Genomic DNA, 13,098 nt, shown 5'->3' on the forward strand with positions numbered 1-13,098 from the left:
ACAATTAAATGTAACTATTGGAGTTCTTGGAAGGGGAATCGGAGCTTCGACGAGCGCTCGGTCGTCAATCTACATTCTACATGCGCGGAATCCGTGCGTTCTTTCGTTGAACATAATTGCCACTCAGTATCATGATAATATATGTAAATTATATATAAAATATACATTATATATTTTAAACAACTGAATTTTTTTATGAACATGAACAACTATATTATTGTGTTATTATTATTATACTAAAGCTTTTTACAAAAAAATATAATTTAAAAAAAATACCATTTGATCCAGACATGTGCCTCTCACCATCCGGCCTAAACGATCCTGACAATAGTTATGACCAAACCTCTTGATTCGTATCGCAGAGAAAACGTTCGTATATTATTATACTTCGCAAATATAGAGTCGGATGACATTTTTAAATTTCTTTAAAGCCTAACATGGTCGGAAACCTAACCTAACTGTGGCGGTTATTTGTACGTTCGAGACGGCAAACATCTATGACGAGCAAGAGTAAAACCGTTAAAACAAAACGTTAAAAAAAATGGCATACCTAATACCTAATAATTAATGGATATTATAATATTATTATATTTATTTATTATTGTATAATATTATCTATGTCGCGCGAGCCACCCCTCCCTCTCCCTCCTCCGCAATTGCATGGCGCCATCGTACTATATATTTTAAAGTATATACTGTCGTCGGAAAGTTTAAGTAAACATGTGTTTAAAACGTACTGAAGGAAAAAATTAGAACGAGTACATATTATTATTATACTATTTTACGCGATGTATAATACTAAGTATATAATATAATAATCACAGCGACCGTCTTATATATGAAGATAAGTGAGTTTATAGTAATAAGTGATAGGTATAATACTCGCGGTCACAACATATTATCATAACAATAAAAATATCCACAAATTATTATATTCCTCTGGTTGATTCAAAACGATTTATAACGTGTAATATATTTCACTGGATGACTAGATTTTAATTTTACCGGATTTAAAACGCTACTCGTTTCGCTGAATAGAACACATAAAATAACAATTTTTATGGTTTCGTTTACCACTTACGCCATTATAAATATAATTAAAATAAACAAAATATGTTATAATACAATTATTCTATAATAAATAACGCTCACGTGTACGCTCCGAATAGTGCGCTTTTTTTGCACGCACCTAAAAATAACACTATTCAATTTGAAACGAGTCATCGCCTAAGTTTTTAGATTATTATTGTAAATTAATGTTAAAAATCACCTATCAGTTTATAAGCCGTAAATAATTTACCGTACGGGAATAATTTACAAATGCTTCGTGTCGCACCGAGTGCAACCGCGAAATGCATTTTAGAGACAAATAATAATAATAAAAATATTTTTGCACCAAATCTTGTGATCCACACTTAACGGTCCATTACTTATAACGCGGTCTAAGAATATATCATCGTCTTGTGTGGCTGCGCGTTATCGTAGAGACCGTCCACAATAATTCGTGACTAACACAATTAGCATCGTAAGTCGTAACACATTTAATTTAATTATATATATATATATTATTCTAGTGTAAAAATGCCCTCGTAACTTACAAGGATTAAAAAAATATAAATGTATACAATGTCGAAGACACTTTCTAGAATAAAGCAATTACATTTTGGTGCTACTAGTTTGTAGTTTTATGATTTCCATAAATTCACTGTGAACCGGGGTGGTCCTAATTGTGTTTGCCAAAATAGTCTTCGATGAAAAAAACGACATTAAAAATGTTGGTATAATATTATAATAATATGCGTATAAGTACTACGTGTAATATATTTTACGAAGTCCAAAAGCCGCACGCAAATATCAATGTCGTTTTCATTTCATATTTTTAGACTTTACAGTTTGCCTAGAACCACAAAACAAGACTCCAAACACCAGTAACTGTCCTATAAAAATGTCCGAGTATATACGTACGAGAGATCCGCGTGTAGTAGAAGTGTTCATTTTTAGTCTACAAACGATGTCCACGTGTGCAACAACCAAAAATTGCTATCGCTACATAAATAAGTTTTAATAATATATATTATACACCTGGCAGTACGAGTGTTCGACCAGATAATATTAATTATATAAATTATACGTTCCAGTGGCGTAGCGAATATGATTTTGTGAGACAGTTGTCCAAAAATATAATTTGGTGGGTGGATGGGTTAGTATAGCGGTGGGTAGATAAGTTGTATGGAAAATTAATTATATTGCAGCAAATGGCGATGTACATATTTTAATATTATAACAAAACTGAGAAAGTAAGTTTTAAATCTGAATCAAAAATACATAGTTACATTTTATTTTATAGTACGGATTCAGCGGAAATAAATAATTTTCAAGCACTGGTAAATTATATTATACATAATGTAGTATAATTCTTTAACAGTAACATGAAAATGTATTAATAATGCTAGACGATAACGATAAGGATTGTAATTAGTGCTATAACAGTCATTTAAATATTAGTATGATGATAAATATTGGGAATAATAATTTGCATAGGCGTGTGCACCAGTGTTGCTTGTAAGGCTTATTACCACATCTGAATTTTTTTTTAGGTGGGGCCAAAAAAATTGGCCAAAAAATATTATTCCCTTAACTCTTAAGTGTTTCCACCTAACTGCTGAAATTTGGGCAGTATTATCACGACGACGAAATTGCATTCCAGAAATCAGGAGAACCGTTATTTATTTTTTATAATTTTGTACCTATCAATCAGTTGTGACCTGTGTATGTGTATCTGTTGTTTCGCTTTTATTTTTGTAAATAATCTTTTTCGAAAACGAGCATTGTGAATATTACAAAGCTACGTTCAACAATGAATCAAGAACGACTGGATTGTACTTGTTATTGAACGAGGAGTTACAAATTCAGTAAATTATGATGAAGTTATTGAAGAGCTTAAAACTTTAATAACTAGACAATGAAAATAATTTCTTTAAATCTTACATAATCGTAATATTTTATATAATTGTTGTGTATCAATACATTAAGATTACATTTTAATTCTCTGTATGATTATGTTTTATAGGTAATAGTGTGAAGGGAGGGGGGGGGGGTTGTAAAAAAAAAATAGTAGGCACATCTGCCTCATAAGAAACTGCACGCCTATGATAATTTGTTTGGTAGTTGTGTGAATTATGTACTGTATTGGTTAGGGTTAGATTATGTAAAGGAACAATGGGTTGTTACTCGTTAAAATTAAAGTTAGTTGATAATTTTTTTTTTTTAACAAAATTCTTTATTACGCTATCTGTTGCAATTAGAACAATACGTTTAAGTGATAATAGAACAAAAAAACGGACATAAGAGACTGAAAGTTGATAAATTAAAAGTTAATTTTATATCACATTATATAATAGGTACCTATATAGTTTATTTGTTGTTGTTGATATCTGCAAGGGGTTGTGGACGGCGTAGCAGAGTGAATGTAGGTCAACATTGTTGTCTCGACGTCTCGTAATTAAATGAAGTTCACGAATAAAACGTTTACTCTAAGAATAGTGGTTAAATAGACTCGACGAATCTCGAGTGAAATAATTAATATAATATTGGGCGACGTAGCTATTATATTTTTTCTGTACCTAATAAGTAATATATTATTGACAACATGACATTTCAAAAGTATGACTTGACAACTCTACGAAATGAAATACGTGTACCTAACCTAACCTAACCTACCTCGGTCGCTTGACTATATTATATTAATATTACATACGTCTAAAAACACTGACTCCAGTGCATAGGCACATTATTACACGCCGAAAGGAGGCGCGTTTTAGGAGTTGACGTTTATTTATAAACATTTTTATCGACTAACCAGCCGCGTGTTGCGGCGCTAAAACGAATTCATCGTAATGCTCCGACACGCTCATTTGGTCCGATCCGCGCGGTTTATGTGCGTGAATTAATTATATTTTATGATTGACTCGAAAGCGGTGGTACAAGTATACCCTTCAGTTTGCGTCTATATTTACACCCGATGATGATGATGTCCGTTTACGACCATGATGCCCACACGACCACACTGACCCAATAGGTCCTAGTAAGAAAAACTTCGCATGCGATCGACCGGGTATTATAACGGCCATAGTATAATAATATTATTATTTATTATTTTATTATTAGTATTATATATTTAAGTATATAATATTTTACGAATTTCTGATCACGAGCACACGATTTGTTTTGATTGCACGACGATGTAGAATAATAATTGCGAAAATGCGAACAATTACGGGATTACCTCCTATACAGTAAAATTAGCATAAATCAGTTTAATTTTTATTTTTCAGCATTGAAAGGCATGACACTTTCTTGAACTGCAGATAACGTAGTTTATATACTTCAATACTTGTTTGTCTACCTATATTAATGTTATTATTATAATCATCGGTGCACTATACACACTGTAGCGTGAGTGACGCCTGTTGGTCCGAAAATAATTAAGATCCATCATAAACTTATTTTTTTTATCATATCACGTCTACAACACATCTTGACTTCATTCCAATACGTCAAAAGGTAATCGGCGCAACCTTAAACATTAAATAATTTTAATAATGTGTAAAAAAATACTATACATAAACGAAAGTGTAAGTCTACAGAAACCGGTTAATCGGGGTACCTATGTATACCTACACTAAATTGAATTTAATTTGTAATAAAAGTTCTTCTAGTAAGTTATATATCTAATACAGTTTTTATTATTTTTTCGTCAAAATGCATTATCTGTCACTGTCATCGGATAATGCGACGTGATTTTTGTTCTGATAAGAATTATAAAAACAGATTTTTATTCGAAAAATAAACAACAAAAAAATTGTCCTTGTTCGGAGTACCTACTGCTGCATATTATTACCATTTCAATTCCCTAAAAAATTCGTTACAATTTACAAATCATATGTAAAGTGCGTGTTTGTAATGTGGAAATATAACTGTCATAAAACATTAAAATACGAGGAAGGTCGTTACCGAGTATACACAATTTAACTCCATGTACGAATTTATATCTGAAGTGTCACGTATATTATTATATTAACACTAGCCGACCCGTCACAGCTTCACCCGTGATTGGTTGTTTATTTTGGCTTCGGACTATGATATGTACATTTTTTTATTCGAATTGTATCGTTTAATATGATTGGCAAGTAAATATAAAAAACGGTTGATAAAAACGTATTGAAATGTTAAAGGTGTTAATGGTAAATATATTTTATAGCAGAACCCGTGCACTTAACTACTCGTAAAAAATCGAAAAGCTGAGTAGGTTAGGTTTAGACTTAAGCACGGAGTCTTCATTTGGCCATGATATATGCAACGACACGCTTCTACATCAACAGTAAAATGTTAATACCTTTTAAAATTATTTAGAAATTTAATGTGAAACACTCATTTTAGATAACTTAACACTTTAATTTCATAAGTACGTTTATTACTAATATTAAATAATTTTTTTACATTAGTCGATCCTAAAAGAAAAAAATAATATACCCTCAGTAGATCTTAATCAAAAAAAGTTTGGCCACCCCTAACGTATATCTACAAACATAGTATATATTATTTACGACCACATCATATTTTCGTCGTAAACACGTCGCGTCCGTCCCTCTCAAGCAATCAGCAACTATGTAGAACAGTGGCGTCTCGCTATGGCATCCGAAAGAACTGATGCGCGCTAGAGACCGACCGGTGACGGCGACGACGAATGTGCTGCAGGTTTGCGCGCTAAATAAGGCGCAATCGATTGTATTGGTGGTCGGCGATAGAACGCAAAACGCCTACGAACACACACACTCACACACACATACACATTTAAGAAAATTCACAAATACACGCACGCACTCGCACTTCCAAGTCCTAACCCATTCAAGTGTCAGTTAGGCGGCAACATTACCGCTGCCGCCGCCGCCGAGGCCGCGTCACAGAAAATACTCGCGTCTCGGCGACTACTTGTATAATATTATGCACGCGTTTATATGACTATAATACGTTTCGATACGTCGGTCGTCGTGGTCCATTGTGAACGGGGAGAGACCCGCGTGCGTATAAGTATATATAATAATATAATATATGTTATTGTAGTATTGTATGTGTCGTATATACCTTTTGTACCTATGACGTCAGCATCCGTACGATCTCTTTCACTCGCACATGGCCCGCGCCGCCGACAATTCATCTCGCCCCCGCGAACCGCGTTTGCATGGGCCCGGAAGTCCACTTTCGCGGATACACGTATATGTACATATTATGTGTGTATGCCACCGTGTACGATGACAATAATACACATATTATGCATAACGACATGTTGACATGCGTATTGGTTTATATCTATGTATATCCGGATACAGTGTTATGTGGTTAAAGGGTTATGACGACGTCTATAAAGGCGTGTCATGGTCCATGGTAGAGACATTTTTTGGGTAGGTGGGTAGTTGGATAAATAATTATGGTAAGTAATGGTGTAATCATCACCTGCAGGTGGCTTTTTCGTTTTATTCAATTTGTATTTTTCAATATATTTCATTGGCGCATCATGGTTATAAAACATGTCCACAATGTCACTATCCAGAAGTCTGGTGATAGGAATGTAGGTATACAATATTCTCTTTTTAACGGCCGAACGGAGAAATATGAAATAAAAATTTCTATTGGTATTTGCTGGTATGATAATTTACCATCACTTTCGTGTTTACACTATACATTATCACTAATCTATATCTACTATGGAGCTCACTATACATATACCTATACAGCCCGACCAAACGCGCACACCTAAACTTTTACACGGCTCATAAACCTTACAATAGATATTAATATAATACATGAGCTCATGGTATCGACATTATATAATAAAGTATTCTAAATATGAGTGGTGCGTAGACCGTAATTAATACATTTTGAAGGACAGTTTCCTGATCAGTTTAAAGGGATGGATGGGTGAATACCGAATTTAGTGAGAAATTGTAGTACAAGACTAACTTTATCTGAATATGATATTTAATAAGAATAATAACTTCAATAATATAATATCAAGTAGTCAAGGGGTGATATGTAATTCAAAAAATGAATCACCCGATAAAATATTTCACTTTGCCACGTCACTGCTATGTAGTTAGTGGTAAAAAATTCTTTAAAATTATAAAATGTCGTTTTACTCGAAGATCGCACTTAACACGCGTGATGCTGTCCTCTGTGTTATACATATGTTGTACACGTATTTATTTCTCAAACACGAATCGTCTGAGAAAAATCGAATATAGGTACATAACTTGAGTTGAAAAATAAAAATCTACTCATAAACTCATACGAGCACCTATGCGTATACCTGATTCAAACATCGGGGATTTTTTTCACACGATCTAACCGAAATACCGTTGTTTAACACGATTTTACAGTAACATATATTTTTATCGAACAAGAAAGATGATTCCGTTGGGGCGATGCACGGTTATAATACATACATCAACACCGCGCATCAGCGACGAGTGTTTCTATTCGAAATCGTATACCATTTGCGTTAGGCTGGGTTATGTAAATTTTGCGAAATTTATCGTCGCAGCTTTTGAATAACCTAATACAACCGCGGACGTTTGCCTTATACAGGATAATAAAAATGATCGCTATTGTTACTTGTCACACGTCCACGATGGTCCTACAGCTGGTCACCTTGTTGAAAATACTGTGCGGATATCGCGTAAAAATGAATAAAAATTCCAGTGATAATCCCGTAAGAAAATAAATATTTAATATCGATAATAATATAATATTATTATTCCGCAATACCTATAATACTCTTTGAAAATAAATAAATAGTAATAATGATACCCAAACAATTATTGTTTTACGCAGTAGTTATATTATTATTAATCTCGCTACGGCCAGCCACCACAGAATCGAGTGGCACTCCCCGGCGGCGGGTGTCTTTACGTAAATTATTAAGCTCATTACGTCTGTTCAACGCAACGAACCGCCTACATAATGAGGTCATTCCCGCGTAACCTTAAAAATGTCGATGTATATTACAATATATTATCGTATTATACCCATGATATGTGTACAAGTAAATGTACCTATACTATACGACGAGGTGATCGCATCTATAATACTATATATTTGTGTGTCTGTGTGCGTGTGTGAGACGTGTGACGAAACGTTACAAATTAAATGTATAATCGCGGGTAGGTAATGCAACTACTAATCTCGTACATATTATCAAAAATGTATAGATAGGTAGGTAGATATAGGTATATATATATAATATATATATACACATATTGTGTCTAATACTGCAGACGTATGACGTATACCTCCTCTCTTATAATATACATTATTATTTGTGGTCCGAAATACTGCTGAAGTCGTATAATAGTAATAATATCATAATGATGCATTGATGCTGTACGGCCGCCGATATAGGATTTGGGAAAAGCACTTAATTTTAATACACAGAAATATTTAGGTATTTTATTTTATTGATTTTTTGATTTTTTTTCTCCTGGTCACGCGCCGTGTATTTATATAATTGTTACGGAATACATGGGAAAAGAGTTTATTAATTTAAGCAGTAACAGAAGAGAAGTGTCGCGCTACTGCAACATATTATGATGATATTATAGTGCTGCTAGGCAACAGGTGCGCAGAGAGTATAAATTAAATAAATATATTTGTAGTTAACATTATTTTTCTTCTACTTACTTTTTGAAAATTTAAACACAGAATATATATTTAACAATATTGTTTACTACTTTTTTTTTATATACGTTTTAAATAATGATTTGTACGCGTCTCTGAGCGTAAAACACATATTATGTAAGACGAGTCACGAGTAAATAAGAAGTTTTAAATTTTAATTTAAGTTAGCCAGTTTTCATTTTACGTTTTAAACCTTTTTTATCGGTGCAGTTTACGTACACTGTACAGTTTAACGTTACAAATTGCCCCTTAATAAGGGTAGGCGGACGTTTGAGCGTTGGTTGGATGCGTTTTACTACTAAAAAAACTAATATGAATTGTATACTAAATATATCAACATCTATATCAGTCTTTCTATCGAGAATACTGAATATTATTATTAGTTAAATAAAATGTAGGCATAATAGGATGATTTTCGACAAAACCGAATTTACTGATTAAATTAATTTTGTCTTTATAAAATAATTATAATTTCATTAATTAGTAAATATGCACTATATACGCAGTTAATTTCTGATAATGTCAGTACTATATAATATTAAACCAATTTCATTTGATCTACCTATTGTGTAGGTTAGGTTAGAGACAATGATTGAAATGTAAAACGTTGTTTTTGTAATGCATAACATATGGCAGGTATATATTTTACTTTACTCCGAGTCACAACTCACAACTCTGAAGATTAAAATATCATAGTTTTATAATATAACTAGCTCTCAGTTATCCAGGTAGGCTATCCCACTTCGTCGGATAGCGGACGATGAGCGACGGCCGGGTTAAGACATCAGGTATGCAATCCGACTGCGTCGAATCGCGGACAACGTTCATTACTGTCATCGAAAACGCAAATTAAGAAAAAATTATGTGAAAACATTTTTGAATAATTTCGGGCGTCAATGCAAATGATAAAGCCACGGCCTTTTTTTGGATGTCTAGCAGGTCAGTCATCTCATTAACGTTTTGTCGGTAGGCAATCCGACTACGTCGGATAGCGGACAATGTGCGACGGTCGGAAGCTGCAATGGTCTTTTGGTCTGGTCGTCGGTCTCAAGCCGGTTGGTGTGTGATAAGGAGGTCTGATGATTAGGTTAGGACCACTGAGGTTCGACGTGGTAGAACGGGGAAGCAACAACGTTCTTTACTGCCGCCGAAAACGCGACATTAAGTGAAAAAAAATTTCGGGCATCGATGCAAATCATTTAGCAAACGTATTATTTTGGGTGTCTAGCAGTTCACTAATGCAGTCGTTAATGACGTTCGCCGTAGTTAGGGGTAGGCTATCGGACTTCGGATAGGGGACAATGTGCGACGGCCGGGTCACGTCATCAGGTATGCAATCCGACTGCGTCGAAACAATTTTTCTTTATTTTTCTTGATGTCTTTTAAAACTACTTGGAATTTTCAATTTTGATCTCCCAAAAGTACTAACTAGATTCAATTTTCTATCAGAAAAGATGATGATTTCAAAAACTGGAGCATTTTTATTACACAAAATGGTTCTGCAGACTTACAGAACACACATCATTGTAAAATCAACGCATTATTTTCGATATAAATAAAAGTATAGGTACATTTTTCAGATGCATGGAAAAATAATGAGTTATAGATATGGTGAAGTGGGAATTTGTCTATGATACCGTTTTTTTTAAATATTGCCATTGTAACTTAGTTATATTATGCATAGGTTTTTAGGGGTAATACCTATAGGTACTGAACGCAATATTAGGCATCGGTTGCTTGGAGCAACCTAGGTGATATTGTAACGCGAAATGATAATATTGTGCAACGGTTGCTATAGGGGCAAGTTGTCGACCTTAAATAATGTAAAAAAATAAGTAAAAAAAAATAAATAATAACATTGTACCCAGCCCAAAAAAAATATATCTATGATCAATCTGGCCGGTGCATTGTCAGAGTGCTTCTAACAGTGAATGACTTGTCTTACGTTACTTTAGGATATAGTATAGTCAGTCTCCCATGTTATATTTACTGTTACTGGATAAATTACTTTTTTTAAATTCTTGAAAGTTTAAAATCACTGATATGGACAGAAAATTAATTGATATAGAGTATAGACTAGTTGAGTAATTTAAAACTGATTTTCATAACGTTAATTACAATTTATAAATAATAAAGTGACATTATTTATGCAAAAGCATGTTTGTCATTGAAAATTGTATTTTAATTCGAATAAAAACAAAATATCTATTTTTATGTATCCATGCATAGTAACCAATTAATATTAATTAAACTTTTAAAAAAACTTAAAGTTTTTTATACACCTATTTATACATTATAATATTATTATATGAAATAATATTTTTATTTTATCGTACATAATATTATAAATAACATAATATTATTAAATGCATGTATTTACATTTCGTAGAATAATATCGTAATTAAATTCTAGAACGATTAATTCAAAACGATTTAAATGTCACAATTTCAAAACACACATTAATCAAACCATACCTTGTGTGCACGGTAAAGTATATAACTGGAAAATGCTCGCCGAGATTTTGGTCGATAAAAAGTATGAGTTGTGCGTACCTACCACATAATATTATACAGAGTACATCTGGAAGATTCGACAGTTTAGGGGTATAATCCGAAATACCAATTATTGTTAAATACTCTAAATACACATTTAATATAGAAACGGTAACCGTACCTATATATTACAGTCAAAGTTCTCATTTTTTTTTTGGTTAGAGTGGCTAAAGTTTAATTTTGATTTTTTTTTATTAAACGTTAATACGTAGTTTAAAATTGAAGTTTTAAGTATTGTGGTATATTGAATTTAATTAATAGAACTCGGTATTTTATGTGCTCTTATATAATCGGCCCTACTTTATAATTATGTTCTCTTTTCTTCGGTAAATAAATTATGTTACATGCTGAAAATCTAAGAATTTGGATCCTATACTAAACTATTTAACTTAAAATAATTTGTTTAAATATAATTTCTACAAGACGTATTTCAAAACGTAGCCTCCGTCCCATAGGCGCAAATAGCGTTTGGGGGGGGGGGGGCTAAAGCCTTACTTTGATAATATTGAATAAGCTTAAAACAAAACGTAGGAAATGTTTGGGGGGGCTATGGACATTTTTAGGAGAGCTTAGCCCCTAAAGCCCCCCAATATTTGCGCGTATGCCCCATCCTATTTCAGTCATTGCGTAAAAATACTTTAAAAATTGTCCAATATTACGTCATATATTTATATGTTAAAAATAATAATGTTCATCAAACGTGTAAAGGCGAAAAAGTTGTTGCGGATCTTTTATTTTAAACGATTTATTTCCCAAAAGCTCTCCTCCCACTTACGTCCTTTATATAGAGTTGTTTCGATGTTACCTATTATTTATATTTAGGTGTCTGAAAACAAACGAAGTTTGCGATGGTTAAAGATATAATAATATGTACATAATATATTATATTAATATAATAAGAATAAGGTCCGAGATAAAAAAAAGTAATGAGTTTTAAATTATATAATTTGTATATTCTATTCTCGATGATTGTGCGCGGCCTCCTCGTATATCAGGATGGGATTTGAGCCGTACTGAAAAGAACAGGTTCTAGAACCCTTTGAAAATGTTGGAAACGGAACCTCGTGACAATCCGTATTATACCTATAAATAAACCTATTTTTTTAACGGTTGTTACTTGTTAGCTATATAAGTTAACAAATTTAAGAAAATTCCAATTTAATATAATACCAATTTAAAAAAAATTTTAAAAAAAATTCTTAAATTATTTCATGCGGTAGTCCGTAAAAATATAGATTCTTATAAGTGAAGCTTCCATGCAGTTCAACTGCCTATTTAACATTTAAAATATTTAACCTATATAGTTCGTATAATTCAATCTTATAAAAATTAATTTTTCAAATTAAATTTCAAAACCTAACTTGGTCAATTTTTACTAAATGATAATATTTTCTTTGTAAAAATATTATCAACACAATTGTATTTTCAAAACCCTTAATCTGATTTGCATAAAAAAATGTTTTCTGCATTTTTAAATTATGTACTATAGTTATTGAAGTTATTAAATTTGAATTGTCTTATCTATTGGCGTTAAAAAAACCACATTAATACATAGGCACGCCATGGAAATACTTGGGGTAATAGGAAACCGCATTGCGACAGATTATATACACCAATACCAATGCGTATATTCCACGGTAACTGTACACATTTCGAGTTGTAGGTCTGTTGTTATTACTTGACTTGACGCGTATGTACATAATATTATAATATATTATATGAACTATTGAGAATTTAATGACATACTCATATACAGTCATACCATCACTGCCATTTGATATTATATATATTATTTATATTAGATGTATATAT

Source organism: Acyrthosiphon pisum, chromosome A1 (assembly GCF_005508785.2).
Source record: "Acyrthosiphon pisum isolate AL4f chromosome A1, pea_aphid_22Mar2018_4r6ur, whole genome shotgun sequence".
NCBI lineage: Eukaryota > Metazoa > Arthropoda > Insecta > Hemiptera > Aphididae > Acyrthosiphon > Acyrthosiphon pisum.